This window comes from Coregonus lavaretus (assembly GCF_964263955.1).
Source record: "Coregonus lavaretus genome assembly, chromosome: 16".
Lineage (NCBI taxonomy): Eukaryota > Metazoa > Chordata > Actinopteri > Salmoniformes > Salmonidae > Coregonus > Coregonus lavaretus.
The window spans coordinates 31,223,678-31,240,577 of record NC_140003.1 but is presented as its reverse complement, the minus strand read 5'-3'; the positions used below and the strand labels follow the sequence as shown (position 1 = coordinate 31,240,577).

At 45.5% G+C, this 16,900-nt stretch overlaps 2 protein-coding genes across 2 annotated transcripts in view; both read left to right on the top strand.

Annotated features, from left to right (window-relative positions):
- LOC311143910 (high-affinity choline transporter 1-like) overlaps positions 1 to 16,900 on the top strand; it is a gene marked incomplete at both ends in the record, with an annotated part of 505,918 nt that overhangs the window by 422,342 nt on the left and 66,676 nt on the right. The gene's annotated exons all lie outside the window — the stretch shown is intronic.
- The window catches only part of LOC311143790 (ephrin type-A receptor 6-like), a gene marked incomplete at both ends in the record, with an annotated part of 549,016 nt that overhangs the window by 503,026 nt on the left and 29,090 nt on the right, over positions 1 to 16,900 (top strand). The gene's annotated exons all lie outside the window — the stretch shown is intronic.

Sequence of the window (16,900 nt, the reverse complement as noted above, 5' to 3'; positions counted from 1 at the left end):
TCCAACGGGGGCGGAGGAGTCTCCTCAATCTCAAAGTCCTGGAGTGGACCAGCTACCACCGGCCTGAGGAGAGACACATGGAACGAGGGGTTAATATTCTTGTAATCAATAGGTAGTTCTAACCTGTAACTCACCTCGTTCAATCTCCTCAGGACTTTAAAAGGCCCCACAAACCGCCGACCCAGCTTCCGGCAGGGCAGGCGGAGGGGCAGGTTTCTGGTTGAGAGCCAGACTCGATCTCCAGGTGCGTACACTGGCCCCTCACTGCGGTGTAGGTCGGCGCTCGTCTTCTGTCGACGTATGGCACGCTGCAGATGGACGTGTGCAGCGTCCCACGTCTCCTCCGAGCGCCGCACCCACTCATCCACAGCGGGGGCCTCGATCTGGCTCTCATGCCATGGTGCCAGAACCGGCTGGTACCCTAATACACACTGAAAAGGGGTTAGTTGGGTGGAGGAGTGGCGGAGAGAGTTCTGTGCCATCTCGGCCCAGGGCACATATCTCGCCCACTCCTCCGGCCGGCCCTGACAATATGACCTCAGAAACCTACCCACATCCTGGTTGACTCGTTCAACCTGCCCATTACTCTCCGGGTGGTAACCCGAGGTAAGGCTCACCGAGACCCCCAAACGTTCCATAAATGCTCTCCATACTCTGGAGGTAAACTGGGGGCCTCGATCGGACACTATATCCTCGGGCACCCCGTAATGCCGGAAGACGTGAGTAAATAGAGCCTCAGCGGTCTGTAGGGCCGTAGGAAGACCCGGCATTGGAAGGAGACGACAGGCCTTCGAGAACCGATCCACAACGACCAGGATGGTGGTATTCCCCTGTGAGGAGGGAAGATCGGTAACAAAATCCACCGACAGGTGAGACCAGGGTCGTTGTGGAACGGGCAGGGGCTGTAATTTACCCCTGGGCAAGTGTCTGGGCGCCTTACACTGGGCACACACTGAGCAGGAGGAGACATAAACCCTCACATCCCTGGCTAACGTTGGCCACCAGTACTTCGTACTAAGGCAGTGCACCGTCCGGCCAATACCCGGATGTCCAGAGGAGGGGGACGTGTGAGCCCAATAAATCAGCCGATCCCGGACCTCGAGCGGGACGTACACCCGACCCACCGGACACTGTGGAGGACTAGGCTCGGTGCGTAACGCCCGCTCGATCTCCGCATCGACCTCCCACACCACCGGTGCCACCAGACAAGACTCCGGTAGTATGGGAATGGACTCCACGCACCTCTCCTCCGTGTCATACCGACGGGACAGAGCATCTGCCTTCCCGTTCTGGGACCCAGGGATGTAAGTGATCTTGAACACAAACCGGGCGAGAAACATAGTCCATCGAGCCTGGCGAGGATTCAGTCTCCTAGCTGCCCGAATGTATTCCAGGTTACGATGGTCGGTCAGAATGAGGAAAGGGTGCTGAGCCCCCTCAAGCCAATGCCTCCACACCTTTAGGGCCTGTACTACGGCTAACAGCTCCCTGTCCCCTACGTCATAATTCCGCTCCGCCGGACTGAGCTTCTTAGAATAAAAAGCACAGGGGCAAAGCCTATTCCCCCTCAGGAGACTAAAAAGATTTGGCATGGGTCCTCAGATCCTCAAAAAATTCTACAGCTGCACCATCGAGAGCATCCTGACTGGTTGCATCACCGCCTGGTATGGCAACTGCTTGGCCTCTGACCGCAAGGCACTACAGAGGGTAGTGCGTACGGCCCAGTACATCACTGGGGCAAAGCTCCCTGCCATCCAGGACCTCTATACCAGGCGGTGTCAGAGGAAGGCCCTCAAAATTGTCAAAGACTCCAGCCACCCTAGTCATAGACTGTTCTCTCTGCTACCGCACGGCAAGCGGTACCGGAGTGCCAAGTCTAGGTCCAAAAGACTTCTCAACAGCTTCTACCCCCAAGCCATAAGACTCCTGAACAGCTAATCATGGCTACCCGGACTATTTGCACTGCCCCCCCACCCCACCCTTTTTACGCTGCTGCTACTCTGTTAAGTATTTATGCATAGTCACTTTAACTCTACCCACATGTACATATTACCTCAACTACCTCAACTAGCCGGTGCCCCCGCACATTGACTATGCAACGGTACCCCCCTGTATATATAGCCTCCCTACTGTCACTTTATTTTACTGTATATATAGCCTCCCTACTGTCACTTTATTTTACTTCTGCTCTTTTTTTTCTCAACACTTTTTTTGTTGTTGTTTTATTCTTACTTTTTGTGTTTAAAATAAATGCACTGTTGGTTAAGGGCTGTAAGTAAGCATTTCACTGTAATGTCTGCACCTGTTGTATTCGGCGCATGTGACCAATAAAATTTGATTTGATTTGATTTGATTTGATAGGTGGTGTACCGGATCGTTGAGAAAGAACTGCCCCGATACCGGCCTCAGACGCGTCTACCTCAACTTGGAAGGGTAAAGTGGGATCCGGGTGCGCCAACACCGGGGCCGAGGTAAACAGGTCCTTCAGTCTCCCAAAGGCCCTGTCCGCCTCCGCTGACCACTGCAAGCGCACCGGACCCCCCTTCAGAAGAGACGTTATGGGAGCTGCCACCTGTCCAAAACCCCGGATAAACCTCCGGTAGTAATTCGCAAAACCCAAGAACCGCTGCACCTCTTTAACCGTAGTTGGGGTTTGCCAATTACGCACGGCGGACACTCGGTCCACCTCCATTCTCACCCCTGACGCAGACAACTGGTAACCCAAAAAGGAAACTGACTCCTGGAAGAACAGACATTTCTCAGCTTTGACATACAGGTCATGCTCCAACAGTCTCCTCAATACCCTGCGCACCAGGGCTACATGCTCGGCCCGAGTAGCACTGTACACAAGAATATCATCTATGTACACCACTACTCCCTGCGCCTGCATGTCCCGGAAAAGTTAGTCTACAAACGATTGGAAGACTGATGGAGCATTCATTAACCCATATGGCATGACGAGATACTCGTAATGGCCGGATGTAGTACTAAATGCTGTCTTCCACTCATCGCCCTCCCTAATACGCACCAAGTTATATGCGCTCCTGAGATCCAATTTTGTGAAGAACCTTGCCCCGTGTAAGGACTCCGTCATGGTCCCAATCAGAGGAAGTGGATAGCTGTACTTCACCGTCACCTGATTGAGACCGCGGTAATCAATACACGGACGCAAACCTCCATCCTTTTTCTTCACAAAAAAGAAGCTCGAGGACGCGGGAGAAGTGGAGGTCCGTATGTATCCCTGTCTCAGAGACTCGGCAATGTAAGTCTCCATTGCCCTTTTCTCCTCCTGTGACAAAGGATACACATGGCTCCGCGGAAGCGCTGCTCCTGTCTGGAGGTCTATCGCACAATCCCCCTGTCTATGAGGTGGCAACTGTGCCGCTCTGGTCTTACTGAACACGAGCGCCAAATCCTCATACTCAGGAGGAATGTGCAGTGCTGGCATCTGGTTCGGACTCTCCACCGAGGTCGCCCCTACGGAAACACCCAGACATAACCCCTCACACTGAGCAGACCACCCTTTAAGAGCTTTCTCTCGCCACGAAATAGTAGGATCATGGGTCATCAACCAGGGAAGCCCCAGTACCACCGGATATGCAGGAGAGTCGATAAGATAGAGTTGAATCGTCTCCTCATGACCCCCCTGCGTCATCATCCTAAGTGGCGCTGTGACCTCCCCAATCAACCCAGATCCTAACGGACGACAATCTAGGGCATGTACAGGAAAGGGTTTTTCGACTGGAAGGAGGGGAATCCCTAACTTAACACAGAATCTCCGGTCTACAAAATTCCCAGCTGCGCCTGAATCGACTAGCGCCTTATGCTGGGACCGAGGTGCAACCTGTGGGAAACAAACAGGTAAGGTAAAGTGAACGACAGAAAGCTCTGGGTAAGTAGGGCGCCTACTCACCTGGGTGGACTCCCCACTGTATGACCTGCTCTCTCCCTCACCAGGGGACCCTCCCCAGCACCTAGCCGCGGTGTGCCCTCCGCGCCCACACTTGGTGCAGGAGACTGCCCCCCTCGGGCTCCTACCTCTTCTCCCTCTAGCGCCAGCACCTCCAAGCTCCATCGGACACTGCTCGGAGGCGCTGGAGGGTGGAATGGGGGGCCCCCACCTGGGACGTCCGCGGGTCGCCAGCAGGTTGTCCAGTCGAATGGCCATGTCCACCAGCTGGTCAAAGGTGAGTGTGGTGTCCCTGCAGGCTAACTCCCTGCGGACGTCCTCCCGAAGGCTGCATCTGAAGTGGTCTATGAGGGCCCTCTCATTCCACCCCGCATCAGCCGCTAGAGTCCGGAACTCCAGCGCAAACGCCTGAGCGCTCCTCATCCCCTGTCGGAGGTGGAATAGACGTTCCCCCGCCGCTCTCCCCTCTGGTGGATGGTCGAAGACCGCACGGAAGCGACGGGAGAACTCCGCGTAGGTGACTGTGGCGGCGTCTATTCCCCTCCATTCGGCGTTGGCCCACTCCAACGCCTTGCCGGTGAGACAGGAGATGAGGGCGGAAACGCTCTCGTATCCCGAGGGCGCCGGGTGTATGGTGGCCAGGTAGAGCTCCACTTGTAGGAGGAACCCCTGACACCCGGCAGCGGTGCCGTCGTACGCCCTCGGGAGCGAGAGCCGAATCCCACTGGGTTCCGGTCGATGGACGGGCTGGCTGTCCGGTGGTGAAGGTGATGGTGCGATAGGTGGGGCTGTGGGAACCCCGCTGGTCTCCCATCGACGAAGGGTGTCCATGACGCCCTCCAAGGCGTGCCCGATCCGGTTGATCCGGTGCTCTTGTCCAAGGAGACGCTCCTCCATGGTGTCGACGGGTGCTCCTGCTGATTCCATTATGTGGTGTGTAATTCTGTCAAGGCGCTGTGTATAGGTGTGGTGTGGAATCAGGCGCAGGCAGCAGAGGGTAAGTCCAACAAGACTTTACTTAGCACAAAAATAATCCACAACAGCCCGGAGGCAAAAAGACGCACACAGGCGTAATGCAAGCGCACACACAGGTGCGTAAATCTCTCCTAACAACAAGGAGGAAACTACGGAAAATAGCGTACCGAAACAGGTAGCGCAACCACGACACGAACAATACACACAACACTAACCTAACAACAAGGAAACTAAATAGGGTGCTAAATGAGACCTAACACAAAACAGGTGTGACTAACAGACAAAACCAAACAAACAAGAAACATAGAGCGGTGGCAGCTAGAACTCCGGAGACGACGACCGGCGAAACCTGCCCGAACAAGGAGGAGGAGCCGCCTCGGCCGAAACCGTGACAGTCCTGCCGTGTAGTTCTGGGCTGATCCCTCACCTTCCTCATGATCATTGATGCCCCACGAGGTGAGATCTTGCATGGAGCCCCAGACTGAGGGTGATTGACCGTCATCTTGAACTTCTTCCATTTTCTAATAATTGCGCCAACAGTTGTTGCCTTCTCACCAAGCTGCTTGCCTATTGTCCTGTAGCCCATCCCAACCTTGTGCAGGTCTACAATTTTATCCCTGATTTCCTTACACAGCTCTCTGGTCTTGGCCATTGTGGAGAGGTTGGAGTCTGTTTGATTGAGTGTGTGGACAGGTGTCTTTTATACAGGTAACGAGTTCAAACAGGTGCAGTTAATACAGGTAATGAGTGGAGAACAGGAGGGCTTCTTAAAGAAAAACTAACAGGTCTGTGAGAGCCGGAATTCTTACTGGTTGGTAGGTGATCAAATACTTATGTCATGCAATAAAATGCAAATGAATTACTTAAAAATCATACAATGTGATTTCCTGGATTTTTGTTTTAGATTCCGTCTCTCACAGTTGATGTGTACCTATGATAAAAATTACAGACCTCTACATGCTTTGTAAGTAGGAAAACCTGCAAAATCGGCAGTGTATCAAATACTTGTTCTCCCCACTGTATGTCTTTCACTCTGTCTTTCTCTTTCTTTCGTGTTTGCCCATCTTTCTTTATTCTTTGTTTCTTCATATGACTTGCAACATTTTAGTTTCTCCTCCACCTAGATGTGTTGTTCAGCTCTGGTGAGACTGAGAGGTTCTATCTCTCTTACACACACCAGTAGAGTAGAGCTGTGAACACACCGGTACAGTAGAGCTGTGAACACACTGGTAGAGTAGAGCTGTGAACACACCGGTAGAGTAGAGCTGTGAACACACCGGTAGAATAGTGCTGTGAACACATTGGTAGAGTAGAGCTGTGAACACACCGGTAGAGTAGAGCTGTGAACACACCTGTAGAATAGAGCTGTGAACACACCGGTAGAATAGAGCTGTGAACACACCGGTAGAGTAGAGCTGTGAACACACCGGTAGAGTAGAGCTGTGAATGTTGACACTACATCTCGCTCTCAGAATAATTAACCTGAACATTTACCACATTCATATTCATGAGTTGTCTTTATTAATGACTCGTCCTCATTTACAGTGTTCATCTATTTTCCCTTCACCTCTTTTTATGTAGAATTCCATCCATCTCTCTATCTCTCTGAGGGAGCATTTTTCACAAGCACTTTCACAGGCCCATCTTTCATACTGTAGTCCAGTGAGTCACATATTGATTGTGTGATTGTGTATGAATGACTGCATGGAGACTGTTATCACAGCAAGCAGCATGACAGAGTAAGAATATGTTTAATATGGAAACCTGTCTCCATGTAGTCTGTATGTCTGTCCGTCGGTCACAGTTATAAACTTTTTTCCCAACTTCCCATCATTACTGCTGCTAAACAGGATTCAATAAAACATATTACCATTTAATTGCCTGCATTCAGGATAAATGTGCAATTATATAATTTAAATAGCAGGAGGAGGGAGCTGGGTTGTCGCTTAAAGGAACTATTCTTATTTGTGCATCTCTGAGCAATGTTCTATCGATTCCCGATGTAATTTCATGTTTTCATGTGAATCTGAGCTATTGCCCTTCAAGCAGGCAGAAATTTGTCCGGTATGACATAGCATTGCGATTAGGGCTGTGGCGGTCATGAAATTTTGTCAGCCGGTGATTGTCAAGCAAATAACTGCCGGTCTCACTGTAATTGACCATTAATTAACAAACACATTTAACATCTCCTGGCTTCCACACATAGCCTACAAGCCACTGATGCAGACCTTTGGAACATCTATATTTTAAAAAGTCTAATAAATCCATGTAATATAGCCTACACCATCACAATAAATCCATGATTTATTTTAGACCGGTCTAAAGAAATATGATATGAAGAAAATGTAGTCTATTTCAGAAGAACAGAATAGAATACTCTGATCTGGCTATGCCATATGGCTGCGGACTACACTAGTTCATTTAGCAGACAAGATTTGCTTAGAATTCCGTGGTATTATTTTATATTATTTTATAGTATGAAGAATACGATTGAACATAGCTGAATAAAATAGAAAGTATATTTTCTCCAAACGATTTGAGGGAGTATTTGAGGTATTCTATTTGAGGTATTCTGTGTTGAGCGGTTAACAAAGAAATAGGTACTCCTACAGTGCATTCGGAAAGTATTCAGACCCCTCTACTTTTTCCACATTTTGTTACATTACAGCCTTATTCTAAAATTGATTAAATGTTTTTTTTTCCCTCATCAATGTACACACAATACCCCATAATGACAAAGCAAAAACTGTTTTTTTGATTTTTCTGCAAATGTATATATAAAAAAATATCACATTTACATAAATATTCATACCCTTTACTCAGTACTTTGTTGAAGCACCTTTGGAAGCGATTACAGCCTCGAGTCTACTTGGGTATGACGCTACAAGCTTGGCACACCTGTATTTGGGGAGTTTCTCCCATTCTTCTCTGCAGATCCTCTCAAGCTCTGTCAGGTTGGATGGGGAGCGTCGCTGCACAGCTATTTTCAGGTCCCTCCAGAGATGTTCAATCGGGTTCAAGTCCGGGTTCTGGCTGGGCCACTCAAGGACATTCAGAGACTTGTCCCGAAGCCACTCCTGCGTTGTCTTGGCTGTGTGCTTAGGGTCGTTGTCCTGTTGGAAGGTGAACCTTCGCCCCAGTCTGAGGTCCAGAGCGCTCTGGAGCAGGTTTTCTTCAAAGATTGCTCTGTACTTTTCTCCGTTCATCTTTCCCTCATTCCTGAATATTCTCACAGTCCCTGCTGCTGAAAAACATCCCCACAGCATGATGCTGCCACCACCATGCTTCACCGTAGGGATGGTGCCAGGTTTCCTCCAGACGTGACGCATGGCATTCAGGCCAAAGAGTTCAATCTTGGTTTCATCAGACCAGAGAATCTTGTTTCTCATGGTCTGAGAGTCCTTTAGGTGGCTTTTGGCAAACTCCTAGCGGGCTGTCATGTGTATTTTACTGAGGAGTGGCTTCCGTCTGGCCACTCTACCATAAAGGCCTGATTGGTGGAGTGCTGCAGGGATGGTTGTCAACAGGATGAGTAGGCCTAACAAACAACAAAAGCACTAGCCTATGTCAATCTACTATTCCCCATAGTACAAAAGTTGACCTGTTCTGTGCGAGAAATAAATATTTCAAACATAGTCTGGGACAGTTGTGGGATGCGATAGATCCCAAATTAATACAGCAACTAGCATTAAAAAACATTTTTTCAAGCAATGAGGCTGATGCAACAGATCAGAACGTTTAGCTATAAACTATTCGACTGTCACGCCCTGGCTCTGGGGACTCTTTAATGTTGAGCCAGGGTGTTAGTTTCTATGTTTAGTTTTCTAGGTTTATGTTCTAGATCGTGTGGATCTATGTTGGCCAGGGTGGTTCCCAATCAGAGGCAGCTGATTCTCGTTGTCTCTGATTGGGAACCATACTTAGGCAGCCTGTTTGGCACAGTTAATTGTGGGATCTGGGGCGGCAGGTAGCTTAGTGGTTAAGAGCGTTGTGCCAGTAACCGAAAGGTCGCTGGTTCTAATCCCCGAGCCGACTAGGTGAAAAATCTGTCGATGTGCCCTTGAGCAAGGCACTTAACCCTAATTGCTCCTGTAAGTCGCTCTGGATAAGAGCGTCTGCTAAATGACTCGAATGTAAATGTTGATCTGTATAGGTTTGTGGTGTTTAGACTTCACGTATCGTTTTGTTGTTATTGTTAAAGTACTCATTAAAAGATGTACGCCTATCACGCTGCGCCTTGGTCCGGTTCTTACAACGATCGTGACATCGACTATTTCTTCACATTATAATCGCAGCAATGCGCACATGGCAGTAGGCTATAAGCGCGAATGTTCCATTAGCAGGAAAACACCATTCTCAAAAGTGACCGCAAATGCGATTATGTATGTAATGTTTTTATTATAAAGGTGCATTTTTATGGTGAAAATTATCTTCCCCAAACTTGAAACTCACTCGCTGCGTATGTTTGCCAGTTAGGCTCTACACCCGTTGTAAAGCGGATTCATGTGCTTAATGTTAAGTTATTTGGTCACTTTAGTTGTGATACAAACCTTATCAAACATATAGGCCTATGAGGTGTGCGACTAAGATTAGAAAAAGTCACAAAAAAAGGCATGCGCCGTTTCTTGCCTTTGTCACGCCCTGACCTAGAGAACTCTTGTTGGTTGGGTCAGGGTGTGAGTTCAGTTTGAGATCTATGTTATTGTATTTCTAGGTTGGAGATCTAGTTTTGTATTTCAATGTTTGGCCGGGTGTGATTCCCAATCAGAGGCAGCTGTCGCTCGTTGTCTCTGATTGGGGATCATACTTAGGTAGCCTGGTTGCCTACCTTAGCTGGGGGATCTTGTTTATGACTCAGATACATTGTATCTTCTATCAATGTAATTGTCTGCATCACTTCCAATCCACCATGTTTTTTGTATATATACTCCCCTTTATTACTTTTCAACCCCGCCATCCTTTCCCTACTTGGAGTAAATTAGTGAACAACAATGCCCAGGCCTCTACTTCCGGTCTATACTTACTATCTACACCTTATGGACACAGTTATTTGTATTTATTTTTGCTCCTAAACTTCTTCTACTCTCAACCTCTCCGATCATTTTCATGATGTCCATCCGGTTTGCTTCTATATGCCATATCTTTCTAACTGTGCTCTTTCCCAAAAGCTCCCAACATACAACCTATATACTTATTATGGACACAGTATGCTTACATTATTAGCTATCTTTGTTATTATTTGTTGTTATTTGTTATTAGTCCCATCCTTCAACTCTATTCAATACCTCCCATCTATCTCTTAACACCATCCATATAGGATTTCTATTTGCCATATATATTTCAACCGTACTGTGATGTTTTACAAAAGTTCTGAACCTTTCTATTCTCATTGCTTCTACAGATTGTGAATTAAAAATAAACATTTTTGCTAAAAGTATTATTATATTATTGATCGATTGACTATGACTTTTCAGATCACCCAGTAATGCTATCTGCAAGGTTAGCTCCAGGTAAATATTGCAATCCTTTAGCCATTCCTGGACCTGTGTCCAAAAACAAGCTACAAATGGACAGAACCAAAACAAATGATCTAATGATTCTGTCTCTTCACAGCAAAATCTGCAGAGCTGGGAAGATTGTATCCCCCATATAAATAACATTCTTGTTTATGACTCTTGTTTATGACTCTTGTTTGGCTTGTTGTGTGTAGCCACTGTTGAGCTTCACATTACGTTGCTTTCTGTTGTTTTGTCAAGTGTTTATCAGTTCTAATAAACATGTACGCATACCACGCTGCACCTTGGTCTGACCCGTCTCTCAACGATCGTGACAGCCTTAAACTGGGCATCATTCACAAGTGATAACATGGTCACCCATCAGACTCTTCTTGATTTAATATTGTCTTTACATATACTAAATAATATGTGTGAAATTTGTTTTGATTTAGAATGGACCATTATCATGCACCTGTCTCAAAACAGGGGCAGGGGAAAAACATACATGTCATCAATGCACTTAAATAGCGAATGGAGGACACTTTTCCCCGTGGTTCATTTTCATGCCAGCCAGGTAGGCTGTACTCCTGTTGTAAAGAGAAGCAATGTGATTAATATTAGGAAAGTTGATAAATAAATATAGTAGGCCTAGCCTATAGAAAGCTGATGGGATCCCCCTCTTTTTAATAGAGGCCATCACTCTGTTTTCTCACATTTGCATAGCCTATAGATATGTTGTGCAACATTAGCTCATGGGCTCTCATGAAGTGTTTGATTAGATTTTCAATCACATTTGCACTGATGTCAGTGATTAGAGGGACAATAGAGTGCTGAGTACCAGGCAGTTAGAAGGTTTGGTAGGCTACTAATGACCATCAGCAGTACCAGAGCTTGGAGAAGCCTAATTACCGTGACTAAACGGTCATGTGGAATTTGACTGCCATCATGACTCGTGACCGCCGGTGTGGCGGTAATACGGTCACCGTAACAGCCCTAATTGCGATAAAGCCACTTTCACTACACTGGAAGTTAATAGGAATACGGCTTTTAGATTGCGAAAACGTAGATCATACGTTAGATTTCAATACTGGCCGATGTCATACCACGGGAGGATGTCTTCTCTTGAATGAGCCATAGATCTTTTTTTTTGTTGATATTCCTACCTCAAGAAATGTGTAATTTAACAGAGGGACCACCACATTTCTCTTATTTGTCTGCTTCCTCAGTCCAGGGTGCATTGCATGTTGGCGTTGCATGGCCGTTGTGAATGTTAGACTCCACTCTGCGAGGTTGAACATGGTGAGATTGTAGACTCTTAAATTGATAGTGCAGTGTGTTTAGGCGATTTTACAGCTAACTAGCTACTTCACATGCTGATATTGACTTTGGTATTAGTGTGTGTAGCTACGTTTGCTATTTGCCATTTAGCTAGCCAGCCAGCCCATAGAGAGAGCATTGCATTATGGGTTTTGTAGTAGACTTGAGTTGCAACAGATTTCCACAACGATTTTCAGATGTTGCTACCAACCTTATTATAACAACAAAATAAAATATTGTTCTCTTAACACTGTAAATTATAGTAATTAGTGTTTTGGGGTACATTTTTCCTTTAAGTTAGTTGCTAATGACCGTGTTGCCTGAGAATGAAATGGCTTTGGGGGTGGGCGGGCGGCGGTACAAGCTGTTTGTGTACGGGCCCAGCCAAGGGCTGCTGTATAATTGCTTCAGCATGGTGTGATCTGGCACCAGGAAGACCACTCCAGTTTACCTGACCCACCAACCATTAATCTCAATGTGCTGCACACAGATGGGAATTCAAATGGAGCTTGCAGCATGGTGTGGCTGGGGAGAGGGTGGAGGTGATGGGGGAGTTTAATGAGGATTGACTAGAACCTGGACTAATCCTAACAGTAATGTGTTTATTTTGGTTGACATGTATATTCAGGTATGACCTGGTGTATTGTAATAACCAAGCTTAGCTGAGCAATAGGAAAATAACTAGGTCTCTGTAATTCAGTATGAGTGTGTGTTGCTGATGCTGAGTGTTTGTGGTGTGTTTCTCATCAGATCAGATCATTAATAAGAAGATATGGCTCTCATTGTCCTCTAATTACTACTGCCTGCTGCCTGCTAGTCTTATGAAGCAGCATTTCATCATCCAACATGATTACAATTCAAACTAACTTCGTCCCAGCTAAGCACTTTCACTTTCCAAGGAATGAGAAACTCACAGTAATACAGTTACACGTGCTGCTTTACTTACTGACCATTACAAAGACAACTAAGCTCTTAATACTTGAAGTGGCATCTAGATTGATTCTTCCCATTAAAAAAAGTTTGTATTCAATGATCTATGACCAATTTCCGAATACGACAGTGTGTTATTTTGGACAAATATGGAGCGTTTAGATCAGTAGTTTATTTCAGGAAATATTATCATACCTCTCCCTTGGGTGATGAGTGGTACACTTTCACACAAGTTTATCTGATTTACATGTTATTCTCACTGACTGGTATTTCAAAGATTAACTCTCAAAATGCTAATGACAATTACTGTATCTTCACGGTAGGTTTATCGACGTAATCACACAGCACAGTCTGTGAAATATGTTGTCATTTTCCATTTTAGCACCTAGGCAGAATAGCTTTAGAGGCAGCAGAGTGTTAGAACCCGTCATATCAGTAGAGAAGTGTTAATAAAATCTGTGACAGCCAGGCGCTCTCGCACAGTACAGCAATCACAGTCTCACACACACACACACACACACACACACACGTGCACACACACGTGCACACACACTCATACACACACACACACACAGCCCACGTTCCGTTCCACATTTAGACTGCTAGGCTACTGTTGCTGGCTCTAAAAACGTCAGTCTGCTACAGTGAGACTCACATCTCTCTGATCTCTCTAATCTTAATTCCTTTTCCTTTTCTCTTAACTAAAACAGAGCATACATAAAGTGGGAGTAAGAACATAAAGAATGAGAGTTGACTGTCTTCTGAGGACAGACTGAATATCCCTGGCTGTATACTGTGTAACAACCTTTGAACAGTGTGTATGAAGCTCTTAGAGATTGTCACGAAGGCGTTGTTGAAGCTTTGTTCCTCATCTATTATCATTCTGCCAACAAATTGAGCTCTTCTCTCTCCTAATGGTCCTGTGTGTCTCTGAGAAACGTTCAAGAACAGCCTGGTGTTCCTTAGACAGCAGACAGCAGCCAGAGAAACTCACACCGCTGCGTTCAGTTAAAACATTTTTTTTTTTGCATCTGCTGCTGAATGATGTGCTTTGGCAGTGCAATCTGTGGCTTGTACATCTATAGTTGTGGTACTCTTAGACCTACATCTGATTAGTGGTATAACTTATTCATGTGATGTGAGAGTTAAAGTACAATAAAGTGTAGAGAACATCACAGTGTAAAGTGTCATCACAGTTAAGGTGATGGATTAAAACAGTGTTGCAGTTAGAGTGAGGGATCCTCTCCAGTGTTGAGGCATGTCATGTTGTCATTATCTCCAATGTTGTTTGTTGTGTTCTTCTGGCGTCGCTCAGATGTTGTTTATTTCAGAGAGATGGTTTTTATGCTAATGAGACCCTAGCGAAGATCATTCAATGTGATTGTGTGTGTGTGTGTGTGTGTGTGTGTGTGTGCATGTGTTTGTGTGTGTGTGTGTGTGGGGGGGGTGGGTTAAAGGGGTGTTAAAGCTCTCGATGGGCATCCATCATGTGGAAGGGAAAGTTGGGTCGAATCACAACAACAATTTTCATAACACCTTATTAAGTGTTCATTAACTTTGTTTGTGCCATTAGGAATCCAAGCACACTGCTGCATCCCATCCTTCTTCCTAGGTGGTAAATGACATCCAGGCTCCACGTTAGATACTTAACCAGCAGATAATGAAGGCTTTAAGGGAGGGAGGAGAGGGGCTGCTCTGTTCTGCAGCAGGTTAAGACTGCAGGAGGAGAGGGCTGCAGTAGGAAGCCTGAGAAGGACCATTCTCTGACTGTTCCTTATCTTGCACACATGAAATCATACACATACACTGCAAATCAAATCAAATTGTATTGATCGCATACACATGTTTACCGGGTGTAGCGAAATGCTTGTGTTCCTAGCTCCAACAGTGCTGTAGTATCTAATAATACATAATAATACACACAAATCTAAAAGTAAAATAAGAAATAAAGAAATATTAGGAAGAGCAATGTCGGAGTCCGGAGTATCAATCAATCAATCAATCAAATGTATTTATAAAGCCCTTTTTACATCAGCAGATGTCACAAAGAAACCTAAATGCTATACAGAAACCCAGCCTAAAACCCCAAACAGCAAGCAATGCAGATGTAGAATATATATATATATATATACACAGTATATATACAGTATCAGTCAAAAGTTTGGACACACCTACTCATTCTTGGGTTATTCTTTATCTTTACTATTTTCTACATTTTAGAATAATAGTGAAGACATCAAAACTATAACATAACACATATGGAATCATGTACTAACCAAAAAAGTGTTAAACAAATCAAAATATATTTTATATTTGAGATTCTTCAAATAGCCACCCTTTGCCTTGATGACAGCTTTGCACACTCTTGGCATTCTCTCAAGCAGCTTCATGAGGTAGTCACCTGGAATGCATTTCAATTAACAGGTGTGCCTTCTTGAAAGTTAATTTGTGGAATTTCTTTCCTTCTTAATGCGTTTGAGCCAATCAGTTGTGTTGTGACAAGGTAGTGGGGGTATACAGAAGAAGTTTCTTCAAGTGCAGTCGCAAAACCCATCAAGCGCTATGATGAAACTGGCTCTCATGTGGACCGCCACAGGAATGGAAGACCCAGAGTTACCTCTCCTGCAGAGGATAAGTTCATTAGAGTTACCAGCCTCAGAAATTGCAGCCCAAATAAATGCTTCACAGAGTTCAAGTAACAGACACATCTCAACATCAACTGTTCAGAGGAGACAGTGTGAATCAGACCTTCATGGTCGAATTGCTGCAAAGAAACCACTTCTAAAGGACACCAATAAGAAGAAGAGACTTGCTTGGGCCAAGAAATACAAGCAATGGACATTAGACCGGTGGAAATGTGTCCTTTGGTCTGGAGTCCAAATTTGAGATTTTTGGTTCCAACCGCCGTGTCTTTCTGAGACGCGGTGTGGGTGAACAGATGATCTCTGCATGTGTATTTCCCACCGTAAAGCATGGAGGAGGAGGTGTTATGCTGTGGGGGTGCTTTGCTGGTGACACTGTCTGTGAATTATTTAGAATTCAAGGCACACTTAACCAGCATGGCTACCACAGCATTCTGCAGTGATACGCCATCCCATCTGGTTTGGGCTTAGTGGGACAATCATATGTTTTTCAACAGGACAATGACCCAACACACCTCCAGGCTGTGTAAGGGCTATTTGACCAAGAAGGAGAGTGATGGAGTGCTGCATCAGATGACCTGGCCTCCACAATCCCCAGACCTCAACCCAATTGAGATGGTTTGGGATGAGTCGGACCGCTGAGTGAAGGAAAAGCAGCCAACAAGTGCACAGCATATGTGGGTACTCCTTCAAGACTGTTGGAAAAGCATTCCAGGTGAAGCTGGTTGTGAGAATGCCAAGAATGTGCAAAGCTGTCATCAAGGCAAAGGGTGGCTATTTGAAGAATCTTTAATATAAAAATATAAAATAAAAATTTGTTTAACACTTTTTTGATTCCATATGTGTTATTTCATAGTTTTGATGTCTTCACTATTATTCTACAATGTAAAAAATAGTAAAAATACAGAAAAACCCTTGAATGAGTAGGTGTGTCCAAACTTTTGACTGGTAGTGTATATGTGATGGGATGTATAGACATTATGGACAGTATGTGGATAGAATATGTAGTATAACTGAATAATATGTGGATAGAATAGTATATGTACAGCAATAGATGAATAGGATGAACTTGACTAGAATACAGTATATACATAAGGAATGGGTAAAAGAGTATGTAAATATTATTAAAGGGACCAGTTGTCATGACTTCCGCCGAGGCTGCCTCCCCTCCTTGTCCGGGCAGGCTTTGGTGTTCGTCGTCACCTGCTTACTAGCCACTGCCGCTCCATATATCATCATTCCATTTGTCTTGTCTTGTTAATTACACACACCTGGTTCTTATCCCCTCATTAGTCCGTGTCTTCTCTCTGCCCCCCTTGTCCTTGTGGGTGATTGTTATTTGTGAGAGTAGTGCTCGGTGGAGCTACTCTCCCTTTGTATTGCCGGGGTAGAATATTCCCCTGTGCCTGTGTATTGTTGGAGTATCCCGTACCGTGTATTGCCAGGGTAGATAGTTTCCCCTGTGCCTGTTTTCGTAGGTCGCTATCCAGCGCATTTGTGTACGACGGAATAAACTCTGTATTCAGTGATTTACTCTCCTGCGCCTGACTCCTTCTATCACACTCATCACACCAGTGTTCCATTATTAAAGTGACCAGTGTTCCATATCTATGTACATAGGGCAGCAGTCT